This window comes from Lissotriton vulgaris, chromosome 6, assembly GCF_964263255.1.
Source record: "Lissotriton vulgaris chromosome 6, aLisVul1.2, whole genome shotgun sequence".
Lineage (NCBI taxonomy): Eukaryota > Metazoa > Chordata > Amphibia > Caudata > Salamandridae > Lissotriton > Lissotriton vulgaris.
In genome coordinates this window covers 1,229,021,622-1,229,040,308 of record NC_141694.1, presented here as the reverse complement: position 1 = coordinate 1,229,040,308, position 18,687 = coordinate 1,229,021,622, and the positions used below count along the sequence as shown (strand labels likewise).

The 18,687-nt window shown below is 51.7% G+C and overlaps 1 protein-coding gene across 1 annotated transcript in view; it reads right to left on the bottom strand.

The window, feature by feature from the left end:
* Nucleotides 1-18,687, bottom strand: part of TULP4 (TUB like protein 4) — a 631,050-nt gene that overhangs the window by 329,210 nt on the left and 283,153 nt on the right. The window lies entirely within an intron of this gene.

The window sequence follows — 18,687 nt, the reverse complement described above, 5'->3', positions numbered from 1 at the left end:
CCCTTTAAAAACATGCCATAATAGTCATCACTTTGCACCAATTTCTGCACATTTTTCCTTTCGGTTCACTTCTAATGATACTTCATAGGAAGGGTTTAGCTCGCTCACTTCACTCACACATCTATTGCTATGTATGGGTCAAAGTGGGGAGTATTTTATCTCTCTCTGGCTACTACCTTGTCTGTAAATCTTCATTTTGAAACACAACAAGACTCCTACTCGTCACATGTAGCCTTGCCACTTGTTTACCCAATTTTTTATCATATAAAACAACCTAAAGACCAATACATATCTCTGGAGCAAAACCTTACAAAGTACGGACTGCATGGTTTCAGTTAGACAAGATGGCCGCTGCCAACTGCGGTCCACGACTAGGTTTGCCTAGCTGGCACGGACTCCGATACCTGACTTGCCTCTAAGAAGCACATTAATATTAGCTGCAACGGTTTCCACGGAGGGGCGTCACACAGTTCACGGACAGACTCCATTTGCTTTAATTTGCCATCTGGTTGAGCATTAGTATTCAAACGTGAGGCGACATAACTGCCCGGCCATGATGCCTCCAGATTAATCATGATGAATCTATTTCTATGATCCAAGGTGAAATGCGCTATAAAAATATTAAAACCGAAAGCAAACTGTCCTTCCTCCTTTTCAGAACGAGTAATAGTAACAGACGGAGTATTCCGTATAGGCGACAATTTCATGGCGGCAATCTCACCATTAGCCTAAATTACATAACAATGTGACTCTCCTGATAGGTTCATAGGACTGGCATTTTCCAGTTCAGTTCCTCGCCTTAGATATGTGCTACCCCTCTGCCTCCCATACTTCTACTGCAAAAAAACACATAGGCTGCAGTCGCCTAATTGGTTTATACTAAAAAAATACTAGGCTGCAGGAAAGGCAGGGTTCTACCACACGAAGATTTTGTAAAACGGTGAGAGGGGAGCTCTAAATATAATGTGCATTTTTAATTTATTTATTTAGTAATCTTTACAAATGAACGCACAGGAGAAATCAATAGTGGATTTTACACTTGGATTTCGTTCTTGGTACCACCAATAAGATATTTGCCCAAGGCCAATCAATCATTCAGACGGTACTTATATAGCGCTACGTATCAAACAGCCAGGTCTTTAAGCCCCTTCCTGACAGTGCGTACCTGCCAACTTGAAGAACTTACAGTGTGAGGAGGGGGGTGAGACATTGAAGGGGTTGGGGCCTCATATGAAGAGGTACTTACAAGTCACTTTTGTACCCTACCCTGCCTCCAAGAGCTTGAAGTGGATGGGGAGCCAGTGGATGTCTCTCAGGTGCTGGTTGATGTGGGTCCTCTTTGGTAGGTTGAGGATCAGTCTGGATGGTGCGTTCTGGATCATCTGGCGTCGTCTCATGAGTTTAGTGATGGTGCCTGCATAGAGTGCGTTGCCGTAGTCCAGCCGGCTGGTCATTAGGGCATGCACCATAGTTTTGCTGGTGCTGATGGGGAGCCACGTGAAGCAGAGTGTGTGGAAGCAGGCTGAGGAGACAGCGTTGATTGGACATTTCATGGAAAGTTCGCTGCCAGGACGGTGACAAGACTGCGGGTGCAGTCTTTTGGCTTGGGGTGGCTCTGAGTTCCAATGGCCATCAGGACTCATTGCAGAGGGAGGTTGTCTCGACGACGAGACACGCAAGGTCATGAACTTCATCCACTCAGGATCTCCGTCAGACCCGTGCCCACACCACATATCCAACAAAGCAGACACAGCCATCGCACCCCAACTACGGAAGGTCATCAACATCTCCTTCGAAACAGCAAATTTCCCGGAAAGCTGGAACCCCGCCGAAATCAATGCCGTCCTCAAGAAGCCCAAAGCGGACCCCAAGGACCTCAAGAACGTTCGGCCCATCTCCCGGCTCCCGTTCCCGGCAAAGGTCATCTAGAAAATTGTCAATGGACAATTGGCCCGCCACCTGGAAGACAACAACATCCTGGACCCGTCCCAGTCCGGATTCAGACGAAACCACAGCACCGACTGGACAACGGCAAAACATCAGCCCTCATCCTCCTGGACCTGTTGGCCGCCTTCGACACGGTCTGTCATCGCACTCTAAAGACACGACTCATAGAAGCCGGAATCCAAGAGAAGGCCCTTGACTGGACCACGTCATTCCTCTCCGGCAGAACCCAGAGCGTCCGCCTCCCACCCTTCCGATCCGGAGCCACCGACATAATCTGCGGCGTCCCCCAGGGCTCATCCCTCAGCCTGACGCTCTTCAACATCTACATGGGCCCCCTCGCACAAGTGGCCCACCATCACAACCTCAACATCATCTCCTACGCAGACGACACCCAGCTCATCCTCTCCCTCACCAAGAAACCAACCTCCATGAGGGAATGAAGGCCGTCGCTGACTGGATGAGGAGTAGCCGCCTGAAGTTGAACTCGGACAAGACGTAGATTCTCATCCTCAGACCCAACCCCTCAGCCTGGGACGACTCCTGGTGGCCGACCAAACAGAGAACAGCACCAACACCCACCACCCACGCACGCAACCTAGATTCATCCTCGACTCCTTCCTCTCCATGTCTACACAGGTCAACGCCGTCTCCTCCTCCTGCTACAACACCCTCTGTATGCTCCGCAGGATCTACAAGAAACAAGAAAACAGTGACACAGGCCCTCGTCAGCAGCAGACTAGGCTACGGCAACGCACTCTACGCAGGAATCCCAGCCAAACACCTACGACGACTACAACGCATCCAAAGCTCCTCCGCCCGACTGATCGCCAACGTCCCCCGTCGCAGCCACATCACCCCCCACCTGAGAGATCAACATCGGCTCCCCGTCGACAAGAGGATCACCTTCAAGCTCCTCACCCACGCACACAAAGCACTCCACAACGCCGGACCAGCCTACCTGAACAGCAGACTCAGCTTCTACACCCCCCACCCGCCAGCTCCGCTCCACCAGCCTCGCTGCTGTCTCCCGCATCCAACGAACGACCTCCGGCGGCAGATCCTTCTCCTACCTCGCCGCCAAGACCTGGAACAGCCTCCCTACCCACATACGGCAGACCCAAGACCTACTCGCCTTCAGAAGACTCCTCAAGACCTGGCTCTTCGAGAAGTAGCAACCCCACCCCCCCCCCTCAGCGCCTTGAGACCCTCACAGGTAAGTAGCGCGCTCTACAAGTACTCTGACTGATTGATTGTCTGCAGAAGATCAACTGTTGAGCTTTAGGCAGATGTTCTTCATCCAGGCCGAGGCGTCCTTTCAAACAGTTGTGAGAGTTTGTTGTCGTCATGGTGGGGTCCGCTAAGAGCGAGGAGGAGGAGTGGGGTGTCATAAGCATAGGAGATGATGTTGATGTTGTGGGTTCTGGAGATATCCGCGAGTGGTGTCATGTAGATGTTAAAGACAGTTGGGATGAGCCTTGAAGGACGTCACAGGTCCGGCATTCAGGTGGAGAGAGGACGGGAGGGAGACAGATTCTCTGGGCGTACCCCATGAGAAATGATGCATCTCATCTGAGCCCGTCGTCTGTGATTCTGAGCTGGTGCAGTCGGTCGATGAGTATTTGGTGAGAGACGGGGTCGAAGGCTGCGGAAATGTCGAGCAGCATCAGTGCAGCCGATTCTCCTCGGTCGAGTAGGGAGCAGATGTCTCTGTTGCAGCAATCAGGGTTGTTCAGTGCTGTGACTGGCTCGGAATCCTGAATGGGGAAGGGTCCAGTAGATTGTTTCTCTCTCCACGTGTTCAGTGAATTGGAAGTTGAAGGCCTTCTCCAGGACTTTTGCGGGAAACCGGAGCTGGCTGCAGAGGGTTCCTTGAGGAGGGGTCTGACCTCTGCGTGTTTCCAGACGCTGGGAAAGGTGGCTTTGGCAATAATTGAGGATGGTGGTGAGCTGGCAGCAGATCTTGTCTCTTCCGAGGTTGAAAAGTAAATGGAACCATGGGTCAGTTGATGGAGTTCATTAGAGTATTTGTGTTTAGTGTGGTAAGCACGTTTTTGGTGGCAGTGGTCGATGAGTTGCTGCAGTGGTCAGTAGGTTGGGCATCGAAGTTTCAATAGATGGTTGCTATCTTGTTGTGGAAGTGGTCGGCGAGCGCAGAGCTCCTGTGAGGAGGAGATCGAGTTTTCAGTGGCAGACGGGCAGAAGAACTCTGATGTTGGTTAAGAGTTCCTTGGTTTTGTTGGCCTGATCTCGATTTGGTGCGTTAGCGCATCCTTTTTCGCAGCTTTGAGATGGCAGTGGTAGTTGTTGAGGGCCGACTTGAAGGCGGTCTGGTCCGAGTTGTTCTTGCTGGTTCGTCATTTCCTTTCCATTTGTTTGCATCTGCGGTTCGACATTATGAGTTCTGGAGTGTACCAGCTTGCTCGTTTGGTGAATCTGTGTGTTCTGGCCGGTTTGGTGTGCGTGACTTGGTTGGCGGCGCTAGTGATCCCGGCGCTGAAGTTCTCTACTGCCTGGTTCAGGTCTGTGGTGACGTTGGGCTGGGTGATGCGGAGGACGTCAGTCCGTTGGTGCGGAGTGACCTGGGTCCAGCTGTAGAAGGGAGCACTGTGGCAGTTGGGGGTAGTGCAGGGGAGGTCCAGCGATGGTGAAATGTACAATGGAGTGTCCGGCAAGGTGAGTTCCGTGGTGTGGCTGTATCTGATTTTATTACTGGATGTGAAGATGGGGTCCAAAGTGTGTTTTGCTTTGTTTGTGGTGTCTGTGACCAGCTGCTTGAGGTCAATGTTGTCCAATCATTTCAAGAGGTCGGTAGGGTTGGCTTCGGTGGGGTCGTCCAGGTGGAAGTTAGGGTCTCCCAGGAAAAAAAAGTGTTCGGATTTGATGGCATGCGGGGCGATGAATTACGCAATGGCGTTGCTGACGACGGTTTGTGGTTCTGTGGGTCTGTAGGCGAGGGTACCTTTGACGGTGATTTTGTCATCAGTGCGGAATTGGAGGTTCATGTGTTCCATGATCGGCGTGGTCTCGTTGTTTGTGGTGGTTTACGAGGGTGATGCCACCTCCGTGGCTGTTGGCGTGGTCATGGTGTTTCATCTTGTAGCCGATGGATGTTGCGGGGCGATGTCCAGGGTGGATGCAGGGATGAGCCAGGTCTCTGTGATGAAGGTCCCGGCAAGGGTGGAGATGGTGTCCCAGACTTTGGTGGGGTGTTTGCAGAGCGACCTGGCATTGATCAACAGGCAGCTGAGTTGGGGTTTGTGGGGTGGTCTCGGCCGGCAGGGTTGGCGTGGTGGAAGTCAGTCCTAGGGTTGTGGTGAACCTGCAGCAAATACAGAAGAAAGGACCCACTGTGGACCAAGGCAGCAGTTATTGTTGCACCCAGGACATGGAGATCTGCGGCAGAGTATCTGTGGGAATTCTGGGGCTAGGGTTCCTGGCGCTGGGTGCGGATTGGCGCAGACCGGCTTGCCTTTGGCACACCAAAAGCGCTGGCAGACCCCGCTGTGTGTGTCCGCCTCCATAAAAAGCCCTAGGATGTGGGAGGGGCAATTGAGGCGGTAAACGGTGGGAGCAGGCGGGGAGGGGTTAAAGTAATACAACAAAAGCAGAAATATACCCAAAAAGAATGTAAAGTCACCAAAGTACAGTAACCAGAAACAAAAGTCTTTTACCGCACTAGAGGGTAAAACAGACTGGCGTCAGAATGAATGTGGCGGCAAGCGTTCACCTGACAGCAGGGACCGAAAAGGAGGTCTGAGGGTGATGTCCTTCCTCTTGGAGATGGCCAGCAACGCAGGGGGGGTAGCTCACAGGACCAGGGGGCACGGGCTACTCATTGGAGTCGCACAGCGGGCTCCATAAGTGGTTCTGGGAGGTGCTGTCTGGGAGGCGGGGAGTGCGAAATGGCAGGAGCGGGAAAAAGGTGTGAGCAGGTGGAGGCAGTAAAGTAATAACACAAAAGCAGAAATCAAACCAGAAATAATGTAAAGTCACCAAAATACAAAAAACTGAAAAACAGAAACCAAAATCTTTTATCGCAGTAGAGGCTAAAATAGACTGGAATCAGAAGTATTGTGGCGGCAAGCAGTCACCGGACAGCGGGGACCGAACAGGTCTCCAGGGCTGGGGCGAAGACCTTTCTCGTTCAGCTAGTCAGCAGCGTGGGGTGAGCGGCACTCAGAACCAGGGGTCAAGGGCGGGAGCGGGCATGAAAAATGATACAACAAAAGCAGATATAAAACCAGAAATAATGTTAAGGAGATTTCAGCCATCAATAATATTTCTGATAATCCGGACACTGTGAATCTAGTACAAATTTACCTCTAGTAGTGTCCCTTATGTAAGTAAGCATCTATTAAGGATAAGTGTGCACAATGCACAGGTTTTGAGGAATTCTACCATCCTATTAAAAAGAAAATACAATTTTTTATTGTTTATATAAATCTGTTCCTCTTTTGGTTTTGGGTACTACCGCCTTTCTATTTCATCTCCAACATGCTTTCCTTTTGACAAATATAAGTGAGCACTTTTTATTCTGTCGCCCGGCCGCGTAGTAGCCAAAGAGTTTCTCTGGAAGCCTCAGATTGTACTTTGAAAGCTCGCATAACCACAGATTTTGGAAGTCTGTGAGCATCCAAGTATCTTGTTTTGCCTAGTTCCACAGCAGTACTTAGCTAACCCAGAAGAGCTGATATTAACACTTTAGTCGGTGAACAAAAAGCGCCAGTCAAGCGTCAAACTTCCTCTACTAAACTTAATTTGCTACCATGGATGAATTTACCACATCGCCACATTCATTATCTCCTCCCTCTCCCTACACAAACTTAGTAACTGGAATAAAGGTGTTTAGGCTTATTTGGCTATTTCAGGCAACGGACCTGCAGAACGTCAAACTCGCATGAACTCCTACATCGAGTAGTTTTCACCGGCATCCATGAAGTGGGATATTCAAACTAGGACATTTCTGAAGCTGACCACATCTGATTTGGGAGTGGGGGAGATGCTATATATTTGGTTTTTATTTTAATAATGTGGATGGACACAGTCTCTACAGCACATTCCATCTCTGGAAATTGAAGACACCTATGCTGAAATTTGGGATCGGTCTCTTAGTGAAAGTTCAGCTTTATATATCATTAAGGGCAACGTGCATTGGTACAAGTCACTTATGCCATAAATGATGCATTTGGTAAATTAGTGAAATGATAGCACCTTTAGTTACCTATCTGATGAAAGACAAACTCTACGGTCAGGCCTGGAATTACTGAGAAGTCTGAACCCCTGCGGGATTCCAAATTGGGTGGAATACTACCATATACTCACCCCTCACCCCCTCCAGGGATACTGACACCAGCGTCATGGGTAACTCTGCAGGAGGAGTGATATTAAGGTGCAATCAGTGCCCATTTTCCACCCAAAGCTTCACTTGGAGATTTCGGCTGCTTTCAACAGGAGTGCCCTGGTGAAATCTGGAATCCGATGGGGCTGGAAAATTCCTTTTACCAGCCCCAATGGAATGATCAAATCACTCAGAATCTGGGCCTAAGTATACACTGAAAGTACAGACTAAGGGCAGGTGGGGAAAACGTAAGATAAAAAACTTGTAAAAAGAAGGCTCTCATTTCACTTTAGCATACAAATGAACAGATAGTTTTGGATGAGAATAAAATATTATATTTATGCCTTGGTTCATTGTTCTGTCTTTTCGGTCTGCACAATACAGGCATTGGAAACCGCGACCAGGTAATGTTTAAACAAAAGTCTCTCTCTAAAGGACAATCAAACAGTTTGCCATAGCAAACATCAACAAAACTTCTTTATAATTTGTAAATGTAACTTGGTAGCAGTCCTAAAAAAAAGAAGCGACCGCGAGTAATCCTGGTTAATATTCTTTTGAGTTTGGGGGCGTGGCTTAGCAAGCCACGATGGCGGCTGTGTCCTGCTGAGGCTCCGCGATCGGGCTAGCATCCAGCCCAGTTCCCGAGATCGCCGGGAGCCTCAGCCCACTGAATAGGCACCTGGGATCCCCCGTGCACTGGGGCGCCGCTTCAACGACCTCCGGCGGCGGCGGACGAACAGCACGGACCGACCTCTACAAGCCCGGAGCCGAGCGCCTCAATCCAAGATGGCGGGCGCGACCCTGTCCGGCGGACACGCATGCCACCGGGAGCTGACCCGGTGATTGAAAGCCCCAAGAGACAGAGCTGACGGGCGCCTACGAGGGGCCCCAGAACAACAACGGGACCGACCCCCCCGGAGTGCGCGCCGGACGGCGCCTCCCCGTGATTCAACATCCCGGTGCGCAAGATGGCGGCCGCCGCACCGGGGCTCCACTACATCGGCACTATGGCCTCACCGAGAGCCTGATCGTCCCCCCGGCACCGGCAGACTCACCAGGCGCGGAAGGTCGGCGGACGCGCTGTGGATGTGGTGGTGTGCCGTCCAGTGGTCGACAACGTGCGAGCGAGGGCGGTGAGTGCCCGTCCCTCCCCCCCTCCCTCAGAGGTCTCGGCGCCTGTGGCCCCCCCCCTACAACCTCGGGGGCTCCGTGAGGCGCCGAGGCACACGCCGCTGACTGACCCGAGGACCCAGAGCGCCTCCACTACCCCGCGCCGAGCGCCAGCTCCGGGTGCCTGACCCTAAGATGGCGCCCACGGAGCCCTAGACTCCAGGAGCAGCGCGAGCCTCACCACGGGAGCAGGGGCGGCTCCTCCCAAACTCGAGTCACTGCCAACGGCCGCCCACTATTCCGGAGCCCCTTTGAACTCCCACCACCTGACCTCTGGCCCTCCCGGCCGCCACTGACGCTGTGCCACGCGCCAAGGGGGGCCCACGGGGCCTTTTTGACACCGGGACCACCGGACCCGATGGCCTCGGACCACCTCTGAACCAGAAGGCGCTCCCTGAGACGAGGAGGGACCGCCCCGGAGCCTGGGGAGACAGGAGTGGCCGGCTGCCATTGAACTTGCCCGTGGCCCAGCTGCGTCGGCCTGCTGTGCCCAGAGTACACGGCGGCCCGGTGGCCCACTTACCGGCACCTATGGGGAAGACAAAAGCCTCGCAGATGACGGCTGTCCCTGAAACGGCCGTCGAAAAGATGCCACACACAAGGACGTGGACGCAAGCCAATGCGTCGCAAACAGACCCTGCGCTTACGGCGAAACTGGACCAGGTGTTGGCGGCGATCGAAATGTCTCGCCTCTCCATGGAAGAAAGACTGGGCGCCCTGACGACGGACATTGGTCTGATCCGCGACGATCATCGTAAACTGGCGGACAGGGTGAGGGAAGGAGAACGAACTGTGACCGAGCTGCAACCCGTGGTGAAGATGCAGGAGGAAGACATGAGAGAGGTCCTACGCCGCGTGGAAGCCCTGGAAGAACGCACGGTGGACTTGGAAGGACGCTCGAGAAGATGTAATATCCGCGTTCTGGGCCTGCCGGAGGGGATTGAAAATTCGGATCCTCTGACCTATATGGAATCCTGGACTAGATCGTTCACCCCAGAGAGCGAGCGATCACCGTACTTCTCCATCGAAAGGGCCCACAGAGTCCCGGCCCGGGCGCCCAAACCCGGCCTCCCCCCACGACCCATGCTGGCTAAATTCTTGCACTTCCGTGACCGAGATGCGGTGCTCCGCGCGGCCCGGGCGGCTGGCCCCCTGCAGGTGGAGGATCAACATGTTATGGTGTTCCCAGACTACGCCCGGGAGGTCCAGCAGCGGCGTTCCACCTTCCTGGAAATCAAAAGGCGCCTTCGTGCCAACGATCTACAGTACTCCCTGCTGTTTCCAGCCCGCCTTAAAGTGCTGCACAACGGGAAAGCCCTTTTCTTCACCACGGCGGCGGAAGCACAAGATTGGACTGAATTCCACTGCCCACTGCTTCCTAAGCCCGGACCCCAGAAGACCCGCAACAACGACTCCAGGAGATCTAGACGACGGGGCGTGAGCCGCGCCCGATCCGGCCGCCCCAAAAGCCAGGGGTCTTCCCCCACGGGGTCACCCGACCTCACGCAAATCATGCAAGAACGACGGGACGCCCTACGAGCGGTGACCGAACTGCACATGTCACCCCCAGCTTCGGACCTGGAAGGTCGTCCACACCTGTTCACCCCAGAGAAAGACCGAGACAGCGATGGAACGATGTCAGGATTTGGCCCAATCTCTTCCCCCCTCCTGGCGGCACCTGCACTGGACGCTACCCTGGCCAGCCAACCTAACGCCTCGTCATAAACATTGAACTATTAATTACTGTATCCTTCCAATGGTTGCCCGCTACATTGCGCGACATCTAGGAGCCTAGATTGCTTCGCTTGACTACTGTATGCGCTGCCGAGCGATAGACTCTTCTCCTACAAGAGCCCGACCCGCGCACAGGCCCAGCAGCGACACATGCTGCCACCCCCGCATTTACCTGTTATATTTATCCCCTAGTGGGATACTAGTTTGGATATGCCACCTCCAGTGATATATCCTCAGTATTGGGACTGTTGCCCACCCAAGGTTCTATCTGTTGTTCTTCCCCTTAGTCCCTCCCCTACGATTGTGGAAGCTTGGCGCGCAGGAACACACATGACACAGACATGCTGGCGACTTTCGGGTATCCCAGGGGGACCCTCACCCTTCCCACGACACCCCAAGAATGGCAGCCCCACGCTCAGACGTTAACGTCCTCACATTGAACGTGCGGGGCCTACACACACCCAGCAAACGTTACTCTGTTTATGCCTACATTAGACGCATGTCAGCCAATATCGCACTACTACAAGAGACACATATAAACGCTACTGAACTCACTCGCCTACAGTCTAAATGGCGAGGGACTTTCTGTGCCACACAATATTCGGCGTTTGCACGCGGCGCGTTAATCTGGGTCAGGCCGGGCACTCCCTTCCGGGCGCTTCGACGGGTGGTGGACAAAGAGGGCAGATATGCGCTACTAGAGGGAATTCTGGACGGGCAGGGAATACTCCTTGGCAGCATTTATGCCCCTAACGTGGACCAGGATAAATTCTGGGACCATCTCACTGGCGTCTTGGCCCAATTCACTACGGTCCCATGGATACTAGGAGGCGACTTTAACTGCACGTTGGACCCCACCCTAGACCGCTCCCATCCCCCTCCCGCACATTCCCCGGCCCCCCGGCAGGCAGAACTCTTTAGGACATGGGTTACACACTGGGCGCTCACTGATGCATGGCGACATCTACACCCACTGGCTCGCATATACTCCTTCCACTCGATCCCACACAACCTCCGGGTCCGCCTAGACCGCTTCCTCTGTTCTACACCAATTCTCCCTAAGATCACGTCTACAGAATACCTGGGCCGGATCCTCTCGGATCATGACGCCCACATTATACGCCTAACCTGGCGCCCCCCCCACCCACCGGTCCCCACCTGGCGCCTCCCTAAGGATTGCCTGACCGACCCCGTCTTCAGAGACACACACAAAACCAGCATACAGGACTACTTCACACATAATGCAAACACGGCGTCGTCGGTACTAGTGGAATGGGACGCGTTTAAGGTGGTGGCCAGGGGAGACTGCATCAAACAGGTGGTAGGGGTGCGCCGCACCTTGGAGCGGACACTCCTAACCTCGGAGCAGGCTCTGGCCGCACTCACTAAGCGACCTGACGACTCGGAAGAACACGCTGTACTCACGGCCGAGGCTAAGACGGAATACCAGGCCGCCTGCGCTGACCTCCGGAAATATAATTTTAGGGCTTACGCCTCCAGAGTGCATAAGGACAGGGACAAAGCAGGGGCACTGCTAGCCTGGATGGCGAGACAGGACACCGAACTCAAACCCATCACGGATATTATCGACCCGGACGGTGTGCTGGTGCGCTCACAGGCCGAGATCCTTCTGGCGTTCCACCGTCATTATGCACAGGTGTACGAGGCCCCAACCCAGCCCTCCCTGTCCTCCGTAGACAATTTTCTGGACCCCCTGACTTTACCCACAATATCGGACGTCGACAAGCGCTCCCTCGACGCCAAGATTGTCCCGTCCGACATCACCCAGGCGATACGGGCCATGTCCCGCAATAAAGCGCCGGGGTTGGACGGCTTCCCACTAGAATACTACTCGTCCTTTTCCCCCTTGCTGGTCCCCCGCCTCTCACGGGTATTCGGGGCATCTCTTCATCTTGGTAGGCTACCCCAGTCAATGCGAGAATCCGTGATCGTCACCTTCCCCAAACCCCACAGAGATCCACTTCACATGGGGTCGTATCGCCCCATCACGCTCCTGTCGGCCGACTGTAAACTCCTGGGGAGAATCCTTGCGGATCGATACGCGCAGATCATTCGCCCCTTGGTCCACCCCGACCAATGCGGCTTTGTGCCGGGAAGGAACACCTCCCAGAATCTCCGCCGCGTCTTCCATGTTCAGGATCAGGTGCGTGACCGATTTCCTCGCGCCGCCTGTCTCATCATGGACCTGGAGAAGGCGTTCGACACCCTCACCTGGCCTTATCTCTTTTCGGTCCTACGCCGACTCAATATCGGCCCGACACTCATGGCGTACACGCGCCTCCTGTACACCGATCTCACCTCTCGGGTGCGTATCGGGAAACGCATATCACCGGCATTCGGAGTTTGGCGGGGCACAAGGCAGGGGTGCCCCCTGTCGCCTCTCTTATTCGCTTTGGCGGTCGAGCCGCTGGCGGTTCGGCTGCGCCTGGAGGGTGTGGAATGGGGTATTCCTCTCGCGGATGACACACATTGCGTGTCCATGTACGCGGATGATCTCCTCATATACGTCCGAGACATCGAAATGGACCTGGCCCCCATAGGGGCGGCGCTGGCGGACTTTGCAGATGCCTCGGGACTCCGAGTGAACTGGGACAAGTCCACAGTCTATCCTCTACACCCGAACCTACCCCCCCGAGAAGTCGAGCTCGGTCCGCACACGCTCTCGTGGTCCGCGGAGGCTCCCAGGTACCTCGGGGTCCGCTTGTACCACTCTCCAGCAGCCATGTTTGAGGGCAACCACCGCGTAGTACTTGCTAGTCTGCGCCCTACGGTCGCCTTCTGGAATAAACTCCCGCTGGCCCCGATAGGACGGATAGCCCTGGCTAAAATGGTGATGCTCCCCCGACTCCTTTACCATTTCACAAACTTGCCGGTTATACCACCCAGGTCCTTCTTCCGCGAGGTCGACTCCCTCCTAGGGACCCTTATCTGGGGCGAGGGTCGTCACAGGGTTGCCTTGAAAACCCTCCAACTTCCCACAACTCAGGGAGGGCTCGGAGCCCCATCCTTCGAGGCATACTTCCTCGCGGCACAGCTCCAATGGCTATCCTACTGGACGGCGGATCGCTACCCTCAGGAGACCGTCACCCCGACCGGCAGAATCGCAACCCCAGAACTCACTCGTCTTCTCCTCCCGGGCACCAAGCCACGGCGCACATACCCCCTTCAAGTGGCGATAGCGCGCCGGTGCATGATGCGGATCCACCGGTTGTCCCCCGGTAGACCTCCATACTCCCCGCTGCTACCACTGATAGGCAGCCCTAGGCAGGACTCCTACTTCACCGCTCCGCTGTTCGCTGAGTGGTCCCTCTGTGGCATCACGGATCTGGAATCGCTCTTCGAGGAAGGCCAGCTAAAATCGCTTGACCGCCTGATCGCTGAATACGGACTCTCCCCAGGCCAATTCCTCAGATATAGACAGCTACTCGACGGATACCGGCCCCACTTTAATCTCTGCACTGGCGAGCCAGACACGCATCCAGTAATACATACAATCCTACATATGGGGGTGGGACGCCATTTAATCACCTGGTTATATAAATCCATCCGGGAACTCTCGCACGCTCCTCTTACGACCCTGCGGGCTACTTGGGAGGAGGACATAGGCCGCGCACTGCACGACTCTGAATGGACTAAAGCACTTGAAGCCCCAAAACGCGTCTCTAGAAACGCCCGCTTCAAGAACATCCAATACTATATCCTACACAGGGCATACCTCACCCCAGCGCGATTGCAGAAGTTCTATCCCTCCACACCATTTCTCTGCCCCAGATGTTGCTCCCCTGCGGCAGATTTCCGACACATGTTCTGGAGTTGCCCCGACCTTCACCCCTTTTGGCGGGCGGTGCACGACACTTTGACGGGATTAACGGGCCTCACTACCCTAGCCACCTGGGAGTCCAGCGCACTAGGCATCTTCCATGGTCCTAAGCGAGACCCGGTACACAGGCGCTTCGTGTCCCTAGCACTCCTGTTGGCCAACCGATGTATAACCATGCGCTGGCGTTCCCCGGAGGGTCCCTCTGTGGCGGCATGGAGGGGCGCGGTTGGTAAATGGGCGGCGGCGGAGGAAGATGCCCTTAGAGAGGAAGAAGCCAGGGGTGCGCGTAAAATTCCCATATCCATGGAATGGGCCATGCTCCTCCACAGCTTCCGGCAGTCCACACATGTAGAAGAACCACCTACTCCTCCCCCCCCTCCCACCCCTGAGAACCAGTAGCCTCTACATGGTGTCTACCCTCCTGGGACCGTCCCCTGGTACCTCCTACTTCTTGATCAAACTCTCATATTACATGTCACCCACCTCGGTGCCCGCATACACGTGGGGTGTTCACCCCCCGGCCCCACTCCTCCCCCCCCCCCCCCTCCCCCCCCTCGGAGCGTAGACTGACTGGCCCCGTGAAAATCCCCCCCTCCCCGACGCCCGTCGCCAGCATCCTCCTACTTGGACCCTGCCAGCGCCCACATGCTTCTCTCCCACAGTTTTGTTCCCCTTGTTCTTAGGTGCCTCCACTGTATGAACAGTACAGACCTCGATCCTACGCTTTCGAGGCGGGATCCTACATACCTGCAGTTACCCACTGCCCCATTAGGAGTGCAGACTCGCTGCTTCCCGACCTGCGAACATATATGTACGATTTACACTGATTATCCTTGGAAATTGTAATTTTGCACCAGTTGTATAAAAACAAGAAAACGTTGCGCGCTTGGCTGTTCGTGGCTGAATGTTGAGGCCACGTCAGTAGATCATTTACACTGTACTTGTATACTTTAATGCAACAATAAAACAAATGTCAACAAAAAAAAAAAAATATTCTTTTGAGTTTGGCCTGCAATTTATTTTGATCTCGATTTTGTAATTTTTGAGATTTTATACTTGTATCGATCAACTTAAGTTTTTCTGAGGATATTTAAAGATTACGGGAAAAAACTATAATACACTGTTAAGAAAAGTACTCGCAAACGTCACTCACAAGTAAAATGTTGACTGTGAATGTTTTTGTACCGTCTACTTTATAAGCTGTTTTACAAAGCAGCAAGAGCTAGGCGGAGGTGGTTATGGACGTCAAGAGCACAAGAGTACTTTTGAGAACGGAAATGGTGTACGACTGAAGTTCCCCCGATGCAGACTGACATTACATCAGATGAGTCAGGACTCATTAAGTTCCAAGAAAAATGAAAACAATTTCCACTAGAATGCGCGTGACGTCCTTCTTTTCAGGAGCGCTGCTTATGTTTGCAGAATCCAAGATACATTCATAAATAATGCAGGATCATGCAAATTAGCTGTCTGATGGGGGCGGTGAAGGTTAGAATTAATTGTAGAGTAGAGGAAGAAAACGTGGACAGCCCTATACTGCAGGAGTTAAGCAAGCCTTTTCCAGGCAGGTTCAATCAAGTACAAGCTACAATCAACTGTTGCCTCCTGGTGAGATTTCTGAGAGGGGCTTAAATCGGGTGGATCCCCAGGAATCAGGCTCCCCCTCCTTTCCAGCTGGTTGGAAATCTGATTGCATAGCCCAAGAAGCAATGGAAAAGCCAATAGGTTTGAAGTGGACTTGGCTGCCAGTCTTTTGGCTTTGTCAATGCTGTTTTGTAATGGTTTTTGTACAGTTGTATATCTGGGGAAGATGCCAGGCCCTCGCCAACATAAAAAAAATGGCTAAAGGCAAAAATGTTGTTGTGGTCTCAAAAAGCTGAACTAAAGGGAACCAATTTGTATGTGGACGCGCTCCTTGCCAATGGGTAGAACGCTATCACCAATGCTGAAGTTCGCTAATGCCTGAGGTGGGCTGGCCCCTTACTCACAGACGTATGCTGTAGAGGGTGGCAGAAAAACATGAATGGCATATACAAACAGACTAACTAACGGGCGACGATTATTAGCTAAAAGTAAGTATATTTTAGGTTTCATTTTAGTAAAAAAAAAAAAAAGCCAGACCTAAAATTGTTGGTAGAGGAGAGAGCATATGCCCAACCAGGCTTCAAGAAAATAAAGTATGCAAAACTTCCAGGCCAGACTCGCCACCTTTTCTGAAAGATGAGTCAAGTGGGAAATATTAACAATACCAAAAACTGTTGGTTTTTTTTGTATCAACTGCTTCTCGTACACTGCACACTTGCCATTGATGTGGGTTATGACCACTTTTGGTGGGTTCCACTGGGCCTTTCCAGATGGACTGGTTTTACTATGGCCAGGGGCGTGATGAAATTATTTTTGGATGTTGTGTGACGCTGGCTGGGCATGTTGGTTAGATTTCAGATTCCCAAACGTTTGAAAAGGGCACATGTGTTTGTGAGGCTACGGACGCTACCTTTGTTCTTGTGAAAAAAAGTAATGGGTCGAATGCTTGAATTAATCTCAGTCACTAGTAAATACTCAGGCGTTATAGGACAGCAATTTCTTTGCTCACCATGCCGACACTAATGTGAGCCAGCTATATGCATATCAGCCTTGGGCCTACTCCAGGAGGAACTGTTCAGCCCGATCTGCCAGGCCAGGTCCCATGCGGACAGGAACACAAGCAAACTGAGCCTATGCTCCACATTGACGGTTCTCATGTGAACCAAGATCAGTGGTGATTTGCACAAGGCACACCTCTGTCTAAAGTGGCACAGTGGTGAAAACAGATGTGGTGGAATGCTACCTAGGACGACTTTAAATGGATTCGGCTGCTTGCAAGCATAACTCCCATCACCCTAAGTGGCCAATGGTATACCAGGAAATGGGTTCCATTGATTGCTATGCAAAAGGATGCAAGCTATACCTCATTGACGAGGCATAACAAGGTTGAAATCAGTCTGGGGATGCTCATTCCATTTTGGAGGTGCCTCACCTAGCAGTACAGGATGGACTGTTCCCATTTGGAGCAGAGTTCGTATAGTATTGATTTATATTTGGCGAGACCTGTCTAGAGAGGCATAGAGGGTGAACGGCATGGGCTGGAATGCTAACAGTAGCATTTGTATGTGGTTTACACTATTTACAAGCATTCTTTCCGATACCTATTGTGTGTTTGATGTAACAACCTACGTGGCAAATTCCCAGACGTGTGTTTCTTGTTTGCTGTGCCACAGAATCCAAGCTATACTTCACTGGCAAGGAGCCAAAACTAGCTTGGGGTTGCTTGTTTTTCCTTTTCAGTAGGATCATTGGCTCATTGTTATTCCAAGAAAGCCTTTCGTTCAGAGGGAACAAAAGATCTAGGTTTAATTCGGGGGACTTTTTAGCAGAAGGCTTCCAAGAAATTGAAGCACCATTAAAGATCCACTAAGCATTTTCTTTTACAGTTTCCTCTCTTGCCAAACTCACTGGCGGGAAAGAGCCTCCATTTTTTAAACAGTGGTTGGCAATTAGATCTAGAATGGGTTATAACCAGATCTATGCTTCCAACCAAGTCAGGGAGTTTTAAACATAAACACTGAAAATAAGCCTCTTCAAAGAGTCACATCCTTCTCCCCAAGATATCAATGGGACTCATCCACCCCATTCATGAAGGGCCTCACCAAGTTTAACCTGACCCCTGGCGATTCCTGTCTCTAAATATCCAGTGAAGATTCTACAGTACTCCTAAACACTACTTCATAAAATGCAAAAAGGGGCTAAGTCAACATTAAAACTTGCAGCATACGACATAAGCAGTGATATGAAGTGGCTAAAGTTCCAAGATGGCATGTTACAAAATAAATAAATATGACTTTAATAAATATATACATACATTTGTTGCAAAAAGCTACTGGCACTAGAGTTAAAAGAAGGATAACAGTCTTTGCACAGCCTCTTTTTACTTTCTGATTGGTTTCCCTTCCACCCACCGCTCCAGTAAATTAAGGAAGACAAAATGTTACTCTGAGCATCATTTACTTTGGAAACAAGTATTGAAAGTTGGTGAAGAAAGAGTTTAATTCTAATGAATACTTTTAACACTAAGGAACAAGAAACCCAAACACAGCCTTGTTGTGGTTTAAATCCTTTCTCTAAACTGCACTCAAAAGATCATAAGTCATGCCATGGTATCCGGGTCCACCATCATCAACTGTCGTATGCAGTAAATGTTTTTCTCAGTTCCAACCCCTTTCATCTTATAATTTAGGCTCCCGGTGTTATGGTATTTTTTTTTTACATTTCCGTCTGTATTTATCCATATTTATTTTTTGTCAACTTTATCTGTATTTATCCATATTTAATATGGGGTTTGTGAAAAAATTAAAGCTGAAACTGGTATATTTCCACATTTATTTAACCAATAAATATGCAGACAGTGATTGCCTACCAGGTTTCAGTGATATGAACACCCGCTGTAGATAAATAAATGCACTTATATGAAAATATGCACATTTCAGTATGAGCCTTGTGCATATCTGCTGCTGTTAATGCCTCTTTACTAAAATTCCTTTCCTTTTTAACCCCCTTAGCTATCAATCCACACAGTTATTGGCCTGGCAGTCATAAAAAAGTGTATTTAGAATCACTCAAA